Source organism: Bos indicus, chromosome 5 (assembly GCF_029378745.1).
Source record: "Bos indicus isolate NIAB-ARS_2022 breed Sahiwal x Tharparkar chromosome 5, NIAB-ARS_B.indTharparkar_mat_pri_1.0, whole genome shotgun sequence".
In the NCBI taxonomy this organism is placed as follows: Eukaryota; Metazoa; Chordata; class Mammalia; order Artiodactyla; family Bovidae; genus Bos; species Bos indicus.
The window spans coordinates 61,342,050-61,354,661 of NC_091764.1; the positions used below are offsets into that span (position 1 = coordinate 61,342,050).

Consider the following 12,612-nt stretch of genomic DNA (forward strand, 5'->3'; position numbering starts at 1 on the left):
AATTGATTTGCTCTTCTTGGAAGAGGGCACTGTGGATTCTTGGCAGACAACATGGACAGATGTCCCCACACCCTGAAACCATTTTGCTCTGGGTGGGGAGGATGTAAGGCACATTTCTCTCAGAAAGCAGTTGGCTCAGGATCAGGCTCCCTTGGTGTCTGCTGATTTGTTCATAGTAGTTATTCATTCATTCAGAAAATGTTTATTGAATATCTATAATAGGAGTCTCTCTGGGACTGCCAGGTTAAGGAAGTAGTTGATGGTTTTAGGATGCTTACAACCTCATAAGGATAAGAGACATACAAGTGTAAGCATGATATTCCTGACAGACCTCCAGGCATTGCTGCTCAGAGTAAAAACAGCATCAGTCAGTCACTACTTGAGTACCTACAACCGGTTAGACCCTCATAGGCCCTGGCCAGTGGAAAGGAGATGGGAGACCATCAAATGTCTGCAGAAAAGCTTGATCAGTGCATTGGTTACCCCTGGTTGGGATTTCTGATCTTCCGATGGAAACTTCTCCTGTTGTTTCTCAGTCTTTTGGAGTGTGGGTGGTACCTTTCTTCCAGTGAGCCTGAATTCAGAACCACTTTCATCCTCCCTCCCTGCTTTAGTTGAGTTTTCTGGACTTAACTTTCATGCCTCACTAACTCAGAACCCTTGCCCTCACAATTATTTTTTTCCAAACCACTGCTCTGACTTAGTCCTACCTTCCTGCTTTTCATTGTCAAACAAGGTCCAAGAAAACAGGCTCTCTCCTTAATCGTGGGCACAGTTTCTTGTCTGCACCACACAGCCTACAGGATCTTAGTTCCCCCAACCAGGGATTGAACCTGTGCTTCTGCAGTGGAAGTGCAGAGTCTTAACCACTGGACCATCAGGGAAGTCCCTGGATACATTCCTTATTAGACATGTAAAATATACTACTAGATGGTGGGCTGAAAATATATTCTTAACACTACTCTGGATTTCTAGACTTATGTTGTAAACTCAGATATTGTCAGATAACTATTATTTTAGACCTATATTGTATTGTGGGTTTACTTTCTTTAATTTCACCCTCAAAATATGGTGGAAACCTGTCAGAGTTATTAGCTTAGCAGCAGTGACATCTACAGAAATCAGAATATTTCTGATTTTTACCTTAAAATATAAAACTATAGGATCAAATAATAATAATAATGGCTACCATTTATTAAATGTTTGCTATACTTAGTACATGGCACACAGTAAATGCCCCATAAAGACTGGTTGTGGTCTTATGGTTGTTATTGTTTGTATTGTTATGTGACTGGGTGGGCATTGTATATGTGTATACATATAAAGATAAATACTTTCCATTTACAAACTTATTTGGTTCTCTCAACAACCTTATGATGTCAAGGTAGCTTTATTGTTTTCTTAATTCCAAGATAGACATTGTTTGTTTTTACTGACCCGTATAGTGCTTATATATGGTTGCTTCACAGCTGTTTGTTGAATGAATGAATGAATGAATGAATGAATTGTAGGTTCTGTGGCTGGGTTTTTTCAACATGCTCCCTACTACCATGCTGAAGAGCACAAGAATTGGAATTTATTTAAAATTTTACCTAAAACATAAATTATGATAATTTATCTACATTAAAAACTACATACTCTGTGCTTTATAAACCCAATTTGCATTTAAAACATTTTAATTTATTTATTATTATTTTTCCATCTTTATGATGTAATTTACATATACCATTGTGTCAACTTAAGGTATATGAGTGGTACCATGTGTAAAATGTCTAGTGGGAAGCTGCTATATAGCACAGGGAGATTAGTTCAGTGCTCTGTGATGACCTAGAGGGGTGGGATAGTTGGGTGGAAGGAAGAGAGACTCACAGCAGGGGGACATATATATATATATATATATATATATATATATATATATATATATATATATACACACACACATATATATGTATATATACCTAAACCAGGTATAAATATATATATATTTATACCTGGTTTAGGTTGTTGTACAGCAGAAACTAATACACCCATTGTAAAGCAATTATCCTCCAATTAAAAAAATATATAAGGTATATGAGAGTTGATTTGGTATATATTGCAGCATGGTTATCGCCATATGTTAGCTCGCACCTCCATCCCATCACATTATTACCATTTCTCTTTTGTGGTGAGAACATTTAAGATTTACTCTCTTAGCAGTTTTTCAAGTTATGGTACAACATTATTCACTGTAACCATCATGCTATACATTAGATCCCCAGAACTCGTTAATCTCATAACTAGTTATTTGTACACTTTGACCAATATCCCGCCCTTTCCTCCACTCTCCAGTCCCTGGTAACCACTGCTTTACTCTCTGTTTCTCCACATTCAGCTTTTATCCAGCTTTTAATGTAATTCCTCATAATTTTACTAGTTTGAACCACTGAAATTTATTCTCAGACGAGTAATAATTTGGCCAGGGTGGGCAGTACTTCAGGAAGAGGCAATAATAACCGAGAGATTGGACTGCTTCATTCTTATCGTCTTCCTGATTCTATTTCCTGGGCTTGCATTTCCCAGGCTGGAGATGACTCTCCCCAGAGTTAATTCCTTCATTGTCCTTGCCCTGTCAGATGCCTTTCTTTTCTGAAGGATTTCCTTAATCCACTGTGGTTCTTTAAGTGGCTGTCTTGATAACACCAAATGCTGTCTGGCAGGCGAATGACCTTACCTGAATATCCACACATATTGTCAGAGGAGACTGCAAACTTTGTTTTGGCCTTAATTTTAGGAAACCAAATCCCAAGGCAGATATAGCAAACATGAAGATCTTTCCTATTTCCTGTTCCTGCCCTTTGCTAGAGATTAATAGAAATGATTGCTCTTTTCAACTTTGTATTTATTTACCTATTTTTGGAAAAGCTGCTTATTTGTAAGTGGCAGGGAAAGAATGCCAATAAAGCAATACCTGGGTGAATCACGGATTGAAAGCAACCCTGCTGGGGAAGGTGCCACTGTGCCTTTCAAAACCCTGTAAAGCTTTGCCTTCAGTGCTAAGTTGTGCTGTGACAAAACAAATGTCCATGATAAACACTAAGTTCTAGTCTTCCTGGGCCTGGGACAGTCAGAATGAGGCACATTCCTGAGTGTGGTTTTGGGAAGATCTTGAGTCTAAGAATCAGATTTAGCCTGGCTTCAGTACTGGAGCAGGTCTCTAGGCAGAGCACCAGCTGGGGGCTGGCAGGGTGGTGGGCATGGGTGGTAGCTGAACCCATACGTATCCTCACATGGGATGAAAGAAAGAGAACATCTGCAGGCATTGTTGTTCAGTCACTAAGTTGTGTCCAACTCTTAGCCGTGGACTGCAGCACGCCTGCTTCCCTGTGTGGCTTCTCAAACAGTTCTAGGCTAGGAGAGAAACATCCAACTCAGGCCAGGGTGATCTGGAGGAAATGACCTCTGATCTATGTCTTAAAGAAGTATGAGTGAACTCAGCAAAGAAGTAGGAAGAACTTTCCAACTTCATGTGTAGAGACATAGAAAGAGAAAAAGAAACTGAGTAGCTGATAGAGCTCTGTGTGGGCTAAGACGGGAGAAGTGAGCAAGGACCAGATTACAAAAGCCTTACTTCCTCCTGATAAGGGTTTCTCCTTTGTCCTGAAGGCTCTAGGAAGAGACAGGAAAGTGACAGCAATGGATTTTCATTTTTGAATCATCATTCTGATACAAAGAATGGGTCAGAGGTCATTGAAAACTAGAAAAGGCAGGGATATCAGGTTTAAAGTGTAGTAGCAGGATGAAGAGGAGGGGTTTGGGTTTATCAGATGCTTCAGTAAGTAGCAATCAACAGAACTTGAAGAGTGATTGAGTGGAAGGAGTTAAGGACTTTCCTCGGGCTGGGAGGCTGGGTGAATGGTGGCCTCGGTTTCTAAGAAAAGGGTGCTGGAGGAGAAAGAGGTTTGGAGAAAAAGAATATGAGTGTGCATCCCTAGAATCTGACAAGATTTATATACTAGGCCGTTTTTTCAGTCCCAGCTTACACTGTGTACATACATAATGGTTCTTAAGTTCTCAGCCTTGGCTGACGCAGGCCAGCAGTCCTTGTTAAGATTGTCACTACTGATTCTCTCTTGAATCATTCCAATGTCTCTGCTTTCCTGTCTTGAAAGCAGAGACATCTCGCATCTCAGAATGACTTGAGGTCCTCCCTCAGGCTTGAGCCTTCAAATCTGGGGAACCAAAGCAGTGTTTGGGCTTACTGGCCTCTGAGGGTGGGGAGTAGAAAGATGGTATCACAATCAAGCTATACCTGACAGCAGTCGAACCACTGGATCTACAGGGAAGGGTTGCTCCCACAGCCTCCCAACCGCATTACACAGAGCTCCCTCATTACACAGGAGAAGCCCCGGCATGTCTGCTTCTCTTTCCTTCTGCCCTCACAAGACAGCATGCCATAAAAGAGTCATACATCTTGTGCTCTTGTCACCTGTAGGCTCTTTGTAGATCAAACATTTTATTATTTCCAAGATTCAGTTTTCAAGTTGTAGAGTCCTTCCCTATGTCTCAGAGATAATAACAAAGCATTCTGTGGTTCTAGCCTTCCCTTGCCTAGTCCTTTCCAGCCAAGTGATTCTGAGGGTGCCCAGAGGGTGTTTCCCACGTGCTGACATGAGGAGTCCTCACGTTCTTTTCTTCTGACTGATCACCCCAACCAGCTGCCACTGCTGATGCTGCCATTGTCTTTCATTTGTGGTGGGGATTACAATGCCTGGGCAAAAGATACTCTTTAGTTCAGTTCAGTTCAGTTCAGTCGCTCAGTCGTGTCCAACTCTTTGTGACCCCATGAACCACAGCACGCCAGGCCTCCCTGTACATCACCAATTCCCAGAGTCCACCCAAACCCATGTCCATTGAGTCGGTGATGCTATCCAACCATCTCATCCTCTGTCGTCCCCTTCTCCTGCTGTCCTCAATCTTTCCCAGCATCAGGTTCTTTTCAAATGAGTCAGCTCTTCGCATCAGGTGGCCAAAGTATTGGAGTTTCAGTTTCAACATCAGTTCTTCCAATGAACACTCAGGACTGATCGCCTTTAGGATGGACTGGTTGGATCTCCTTGCAGTTCAAGGGACTCTCAAGAGTCTTCTCCAACACCACAGTTCAAAAGCATCAATTCTTTGGCGCTCAGCCTTCTGTATAGTCCAACTCTCACATCCGTACATGACCACTGGAAAAACCATAGCCTTGACTAGATGGATCTTTGTTGACAAATTAATGTCTCTGCTATTTAATATGCTGTCGAGGCTGGTCATAACTATCCTTCCAAGGAGCAAGAGTCTTTTAAGTTCATGGCTGCAATCACCATCTGCAGTGATTTTGGAGCCCAGAAAAATAAAGTCAGCCACTGTTTCCCCATCTATTTGCCATGAAGTGATGGGACCAGATGCCATGATCTTCGTTTTCTGAATGTTGAGCTTTAAGCCAACTTTTTCACTCCCCTCTTTTACTTTCATCAAGAGGCTCTTTAGTTCCTCTTCCCTTTCTGCCCTAAGGGTGGTGTCATCTGCATATCTGAGGTTATTGATATTTCTCCCAGCAATCTTGATTCCAGCTTGTGCTTCCTCCAGCCCAGCGTTTCTCATGATGTACTCTGCATATAAGTTAAATAAGCAGGGTGACAACATACAGCCTCGACGTACTCCTTTTCCTATTTGGAACCAGTCTTGTTCCATGTCCAGTTCTAACTGTTGCTTCCTGACCTGCATACTGGTTTCTCAAGAGGCAGGTCAGGTGGTCTGGTATTCCCATCTCTTTCAGAATTTTCCACAGTTTATTATGATCCACACAGAATTCCCAATTTGATGTGTGATGGTTAAGTGAAGGTGTCAACCTTGCTAGACTATGGTGCCCAGCTGTTTGGTTGAACACTAGTCTAAATATTGCTGTGGAGGTACTTTGTAGATGTGATCAATGTTTACAAACAGTTGGTTTTAGGTAGAGCAGATAACCCTCCATAATGGGGAGGACCTCTTCCAATTGGGTGAGGGCCGTAAGAGTGAAAACAGAGATGAAGAAATTCTGCCTCAAGACTCTAAAATTGAAATCCTCAATTTCCACCTGCTGGCCTGCCCTGTGGATCTTAGACTTGCCAGTCCCCCACAGCCAGTGATCCAGTTGAAAGTCATTCTCTCTTGCTCTCTCTCCATCTCTAATGTTGGTTCTGTTTCTCTGGACCAAGACTACTCTGAGCATTCTTCCTTCTTGAGTTTCCAAAGAATTATGACTGTGTCTGCAGGGAAGAGGCCTCTTTCCTTCACCTGTGGGCAGTTTGTCACTAGGGCCCAAAGTGACTCGACCCATGCCTCCTTGTCTCAGTCTCCCTGAAACCTTCATGAACACTTTCCCCCTAGTATCTACCTGTAGCTCATCACTCCATATCACTTAGTTACTGGTAGAGGGTCAGTATTCTTGCCTCTAGCTGAAACCACCTGTGCATTATTCACCCATGTGTCCCCCAGTCCCTAGTAGACTACTTAAATTTGAAGTTGTAGTGTTTATTTGGGGAGTTGTCATGCAATAGGATGTATTGTATAACAGGTACAAGTAAATATTTGCAGATTGATGCATTGAGATAGACCCTTCCTACTGTCTGCTTTACTGGTCACTTTCTTTAGATTCAACAACCCAAATGCATATCAACTTGTTCCAGTCCTGCTTGTGACAACCAACATGCTCAGATCAAGTCCAAGTAGCACTTTAGATTCTAGTTGAGAGAGGAGTATGCAGTTCCTTCCTTTCTGGCTGGAATTAATCCCCCTCGTGCCCCATCCCCACACATCGTAGTCATGCAAAATCCAGCTCATCTGCCTTACTTTGCATTTTCATTATTTTTTTCCCACTGATCCCACTCCCCAACACGAATGGAGCCCTGGATTATATAGCTTTGTATTAGACAGTATCTGGAGCTTCTTAGATGCTGAGATAATTTTTCAAAAAGAAAGAATGGGTCTAAGTAGGGAGGGGAAGATGATGGCAGAAAGGATGGGGAAAAAGACAGGACAGAGGAAGGAAAGATGGAGTTGATTAGAGAAGCAAATTCCTACTTTTAAGACAACCTATCTTCTCTGGGAATTACATTTAGTTCTGTCAGATTCTTTGGGCAGCAAGTGTTTTGTTAGCTGGTACATGAAGTAGTTTGAAAGGTTTGTTAGTTTGAAACTTGGTACAGTACATAGATGCTAACTTAAGATCTGAGAACAACCTGAGTTCAACTCACTGAACCTCAGAAGCCTAAACTCATTTCCTACACTCTCAGTCTGGAGCAGACACTTAACTGCTATAATGGAAAATAATCCTATTGCACGATATGCTTTCACTAATGAATGTGTGGGATGGCGTTCCCGTGACGGCGGTACACATGGCTTTAATGTGGCTAAGCGGAACTGATGTCTCTGTGCAGAAATCTGGTGTTAGAACTGTCGCGTTTGCAGCCAGATCCTAGAGAGACTCAGAAGGAAGAATCAACCACAATTAGAATGTCAAATCACACTTCTCCTCTTCAAATTGCATTTCTAAAAATAAGATAATGAAAATATGTATTTGTGTGGGAGAGGGCTTATTGTACAAAGCTGCAAATAAGACACAAGGAAATGTCTGTGCTCAGATACCCCATTCAGGAGGAGGCTTTCACTGCGGGGAGCTTCTTTGCCATGAAGAAAGCTGCATAATGTGCTCTTCGCACAAAAGGGTCGCAGCCAAGAAAGCTGATTGCGTTTCTAAGCCTCTGGAATAAAAAGGCATGCAGACAACATTGTTTTTCCGGTTAAGGCCAGTCTTTCCTTCTCCCTGTCACTGGATTTCAGACATTCTTTAAAGGGGCGGGGGAGAGACTTAACATGGTCTATTAAACCTTGCTGCAGTTTTAAGCCTTTATAAAATGGTTCATTATTGAATACATTTGGTGGCCACTATGTAATGGAAAATGTCTAAGGAGTCAAAGGATCATGCCTATAGTATACTTTCTTTCCTCCAGCTTCCTATTGTGTAGATAAAACCAAATATGGTAAAAAGGTTTACGGTTGCTGCTGACGGCAAAAGAAAGAATCAACTGATTTGTGAGGTTCCTTCCTTTAGGAGGTTATTCTTTGATAGTGAGAATTATTTGAGGTAATCTCTGTCTTTTGGAATGAAAATATTAAGTGGAGGAGAGGTTTGGGGGACACATATTCTTGAGATTTAGTTTTTATTTTGGGAGTTGTAATGAAATAGAATCATTTTCAGATTCAGGAATAGACTCTTGGATTGTTCTTTTTCTTCCTTTTTGAAGGCTAATGGATTCTTAAGGACTGTAAGATTTCTCTGATTCAGGATGGGAGTAAGGAAACTATTCATTTGGAGCAAGGTGCAGCTAATGTAGGCACCCCACTCCAGTACTCTTGCCTGGAAAATCCTATGGATGGAGGAGCCTGGTAGGCTGCAGTCCATGGGGTCCCTAAGAGTCAGATACAACTGAGCGACTTCACTTTCACTTTTCCCTTTCATGCATTGGAGAAGGAAATGGCAACCCACTCCAGTGTTCTTGCCTGGAGAATCCCAGGGACGGGGGAGCCTGGTGGGTTGCCATCTATGGGGTCACACAGAGTCGGACAGGACTGAAGCGACTTAGCAGCAGCAGCAGCTAATGTTATTTTAACAGTTAAAACTTACTAAGGGATAATCAATGTGCAAGGAATTGGTGATAAGTGGTTGAAATACTTGCTGCTTTGGGGATTAATGACAGGTATTTGAAAATGTAAGCTTTTCACTGCTTCCTGCATTTCAGTGTTGGTATTTCAGATTACTTTTCTTCTGCCTGAAAAAAAAAAATCCTCTTAGTAATTTTATTTTTTAGCTCAGGTCTGCTAGACATGTATCCTTTCCTTTCCATATTTGGGGTTTGTTTGTCTTGAAGTATCTTACTTTTCTTTTTATTTTTGAGTATTGTAATCTTGGTGGTTGTTTTAACACTTTAAAGATGTCATTCCATTGTCTGCTAGTTTTCATCATCTCCCATGAGAGTTAGCTGTTTTCCTACTTACTGTAAAAGATAATGTCTTTTCCCCCCTCTCTGCTTTTAAGATTTTTAAAATTTTCTTTGGTTTTTAGCAGTTTGATAGGATATAGCTAGATGTAATTTTCTTCACATTAATTTTTTTATTTAGAGTTCTCAGAATTATTAAAGCTATAAATATTGTCTTTCATGAGTTTGGAAAATTTTTAGCCATTTTTGAAGACGAGTAGTATTTTTGTTCTATTGCTATTTTTCTTTGGGGATATCAATTATGTGTATGTTAGACTATTTTCGTTGTTTGATATGTGTTTATGCTAGCTTGTATTTTTTACACTTTTCCTGTCTGTTCTTTAATTTGGGTATTTTTATGGACCTGTCTTCCAATTTAGGAATTTTGTCTTCTGCCATATTAAATTCATCTAATAAATTCTTAATTTCAGTAACTGTATTTTTAGCTCTAGAATTTTCATTTGACTCTTCTTTGTATGTTTTAGTTCTTTGTTAAAATTCTCCACCTTTTCATCTATTTAAGATTTTTTTCTCCTTTACTTTCTTGAAGTTATAACTCATAGTTATTCTAAAGTTTCATTTAGCTGTAATAGCTGGATCAGCATGGACCTATTTCCATAATTAGTTTTTCTTTGGCTTTTTAGACATCGTCTGTCTTTTGTCATGTCTAGTAATTTTTAAATTAAATTTCAGGCATTGTATGTAAAAACAAATTGTGGTCTCCATATAATATTGTCTACCTATAGTCAGAGTTTATCTTTCTTCTATTAGGCAGAGTTGAGGCTCTTTCTTAATTCGTGTAAAGAATCTGTTTCAGTGTTGGTAAAGCTCACTCTACTCCTGGTTCACCCCTGCCCATGAGGCCTAACGTTCTTAAGAGCTTAAGAAGTTCACTGGGTCCCTCTCCCAGGCAGGGTCTAAACTCTAATCCTTTTCTCCTTAACAAATGAGATTCCTAAAAACTCTGCCCTGCTTTTCAGTTTATCTGCTTAGCTTCTAAGCCTCCTGGCCTTGCTTCAGAAATGGCATTTATATTAAGGAAAGAGCTGGCTGTATATCAGGCTTAGTTCTCTGTTCCTCACCTTGTTACCAGAAACTTGGCTCTTTAAGTCTCAAATTTTGTCCCTTAAGCCTAATAAGACAGTGAAAGATTCTGCTCATTATTCTGTCCCTAGCAGTGGCCTTCTGCCTGGGTGCAACCTAGATTTGCATTCTTTTGTGCCAAATCCAGAATCATCCAAACAATTGCACAATGTCAGTGTGTTTTCTAGTCCTTTCCTTCCCAAAATCATGTCCCCTTTGGTTCTGCTTGTTTCAGCAACTTGCTGGTGCTTTTAAATGGATTTTATTTTTTAATCTTAAATATTAAGTTATTCCTGAAAATGTTGACCCACCATTCTACTGGCTATCTTGTGCAGGGAATACCTGTTTGTTTCAGCACCTAAGATGTATGTATCAGAAACTGTTTGAGGCCTAAGTGCAAAGGCAGATAGAGTTGAGTGCAAAGGCAAATAGAGTTGATAAGTTGTTGGGGTAGATTGTGTTCTACTTAGGAATAGGGTCTTGTTATGGGTTAGATTGTATATCCCTCAAAAAGATTGATTGAGATTCTAACTCCTAGTACTTTAGAATCTAGCCTTACATGGAAATAGCATCATTGCAGATATAATTAGTTATTATGAGATTATATTGAACTATGGTGGGCTCCTAACTCAGTGTGACTATTCTTCTTATACGAAGACAGCCATGTGAAGACCCAGAGACAAAGGGAGAATAGCCTATGAAGATGAAGGCACAAACTGGAGTGATGCATCTAGAAGTTAACGATTGCTAAGGATAGACAGCCACTATCAGAATCTAGGAAGAGATAAGGAAAAAATCTTCACTACAGATTTCAGAGGGAGGTCATTTGCTGACACCTTGATTTTTGACTTTGAGCCAAAATTGTGAAATAATACATTCTGTTATTTCAAGCCACTCCATTTTCAGTACTTTGTTATGGCAGCCCTAGAAAACAAATATAGGCCTCTTGTCTTTAGAAGTCAGAGAAGCTACTATGAATAAGAGAAGAAGAATAATTATGAACTCCTGCAAGACAGAGAAAAGAAGGAGCCAGGAGGAAGAGACACAAGTTAGAAATAGTGGTTTGACATGATACTGTATGTTGACAGTAATGTTTGTGACATTCTAAATCTTTGGGACATTTTAGAAGTGGTACCTAGCTGATATGATGAGATTTCTTACAGCAACCAGAAAAGGGCTTGAGAGCAATGTCTAGGTAATTGTGAGACAAAACCAAATTAAGATAAATGGTGTCAGAGGACGGAACCCTGAAACATCTAAGCCTTGGGCATTCAGAGACATCTTAGGGAGGATTTTGGAATTCTGTTGGCTCTGAGAGTTTTCTTCAGTGGGAATGAGAAGGATTAATTTTAAGAAAGTTTACCTTGAACCGAAGAGTCATGGCTATTGGTTATTCATGTGTTCATTCACTCAAAAATTTGTAGCATTTGGTGCCTTATTAGCTATATTCTTGAGTCATGATTTTCAAAGATTGTTTTCTTCTCCTGGTTATTTTTTCAAGCAGTGCCAGCTATATTATAGGATAGGCTGTCAATGCTGCAAGAATAAATCCGTCCTGAAACCTCAGAGGTCTTAACAAAATTTATTTGTTTTTTCCATAACAACTAATGTGGATAGCAATGCAGAATGTTCTGCCCTGCGTAATCATTGAGGTGCTCAATATGATGGAGGCTTTGCTACCTGGATCATCACCATTTACTAAGGCAGAGGAGAAGAGAATGCAGAAGGTTGTGTGCCAGCTCCTAAATTCTTTGGTGGTCTGGGTGACACAGTACTTTTGCTTATGGCTTGTTAACCAGAACTAGTCATATGGTTCACTTCAGTACAAGGAAATGGGGAATGTATGGGAACATATGGAATATTTTGATAGGCATTATTGTCTCTGCCATTCCACCTTAGCTAGTAAATGAGTTACTATTAATATCCCTGAAGACTAGATAAGAACATTTGAAGCATAGAGAAGTTAAGTAATTTGCCCAAGGTCACATAGCTAGAGAGCTGCAGAGACAGGACTCACATGCCAATCTGAATTCACAAGCCCTTGTGCCATATTATATGGAGAGGAAAGAGTGGTGAGTACGCTTTGAATTTTGACCTTCCTAGTGTTCTTCTCTCTGTCACCCATGCAGTAGGGATTTCTTTATGGTATTTCTGATTCCTAAAGTAAGATATCAAGAGCTGAGTGAAACATGTCTTTTGCTCATTTTTGGAAAATGAGAAAAATAGATTATTTTTCCCTAAATATTTCTTAACTAGCTGTCTTACTCTGTTCAGGCTGCTATATCAGAATATCAATGATTGGATGACTTAAACAAAAGACATTTATTTCTCATAGTTCTGAAGGCTAAGAAGCCCAAGATAAAGGAATAAGCAAATTCAGTTCAGATGAGAACCTACTTTGCATTTATAGGCAGTGGTCTTCTCACTGTGTCCCCAGATGTCAGAAGGAGCTGGGGTCTCTTTTATAAGGAAACCAGTCCCATTCACAGGA

At 40.2% G+C, this 12,612-nt stretch overlaps 1 non-coding gene across 1 annotated transcript; it reads right to left on the minus strand.

Moving 5' to 3' along the window:
- Window positions 1-811: 811 nt before the first annotated feature.
- TRNAG-UCC (transfer RNA glycine (anticodon UCC)) lies at window positions 812-884 on the minus strand. Its single transcript has one exon. It is a non-coding gene; the product is annotated as a tRNA-Gly (tRNA).
- Window positions 885-12,612: the final 11,728 nt, after the last annotated feature.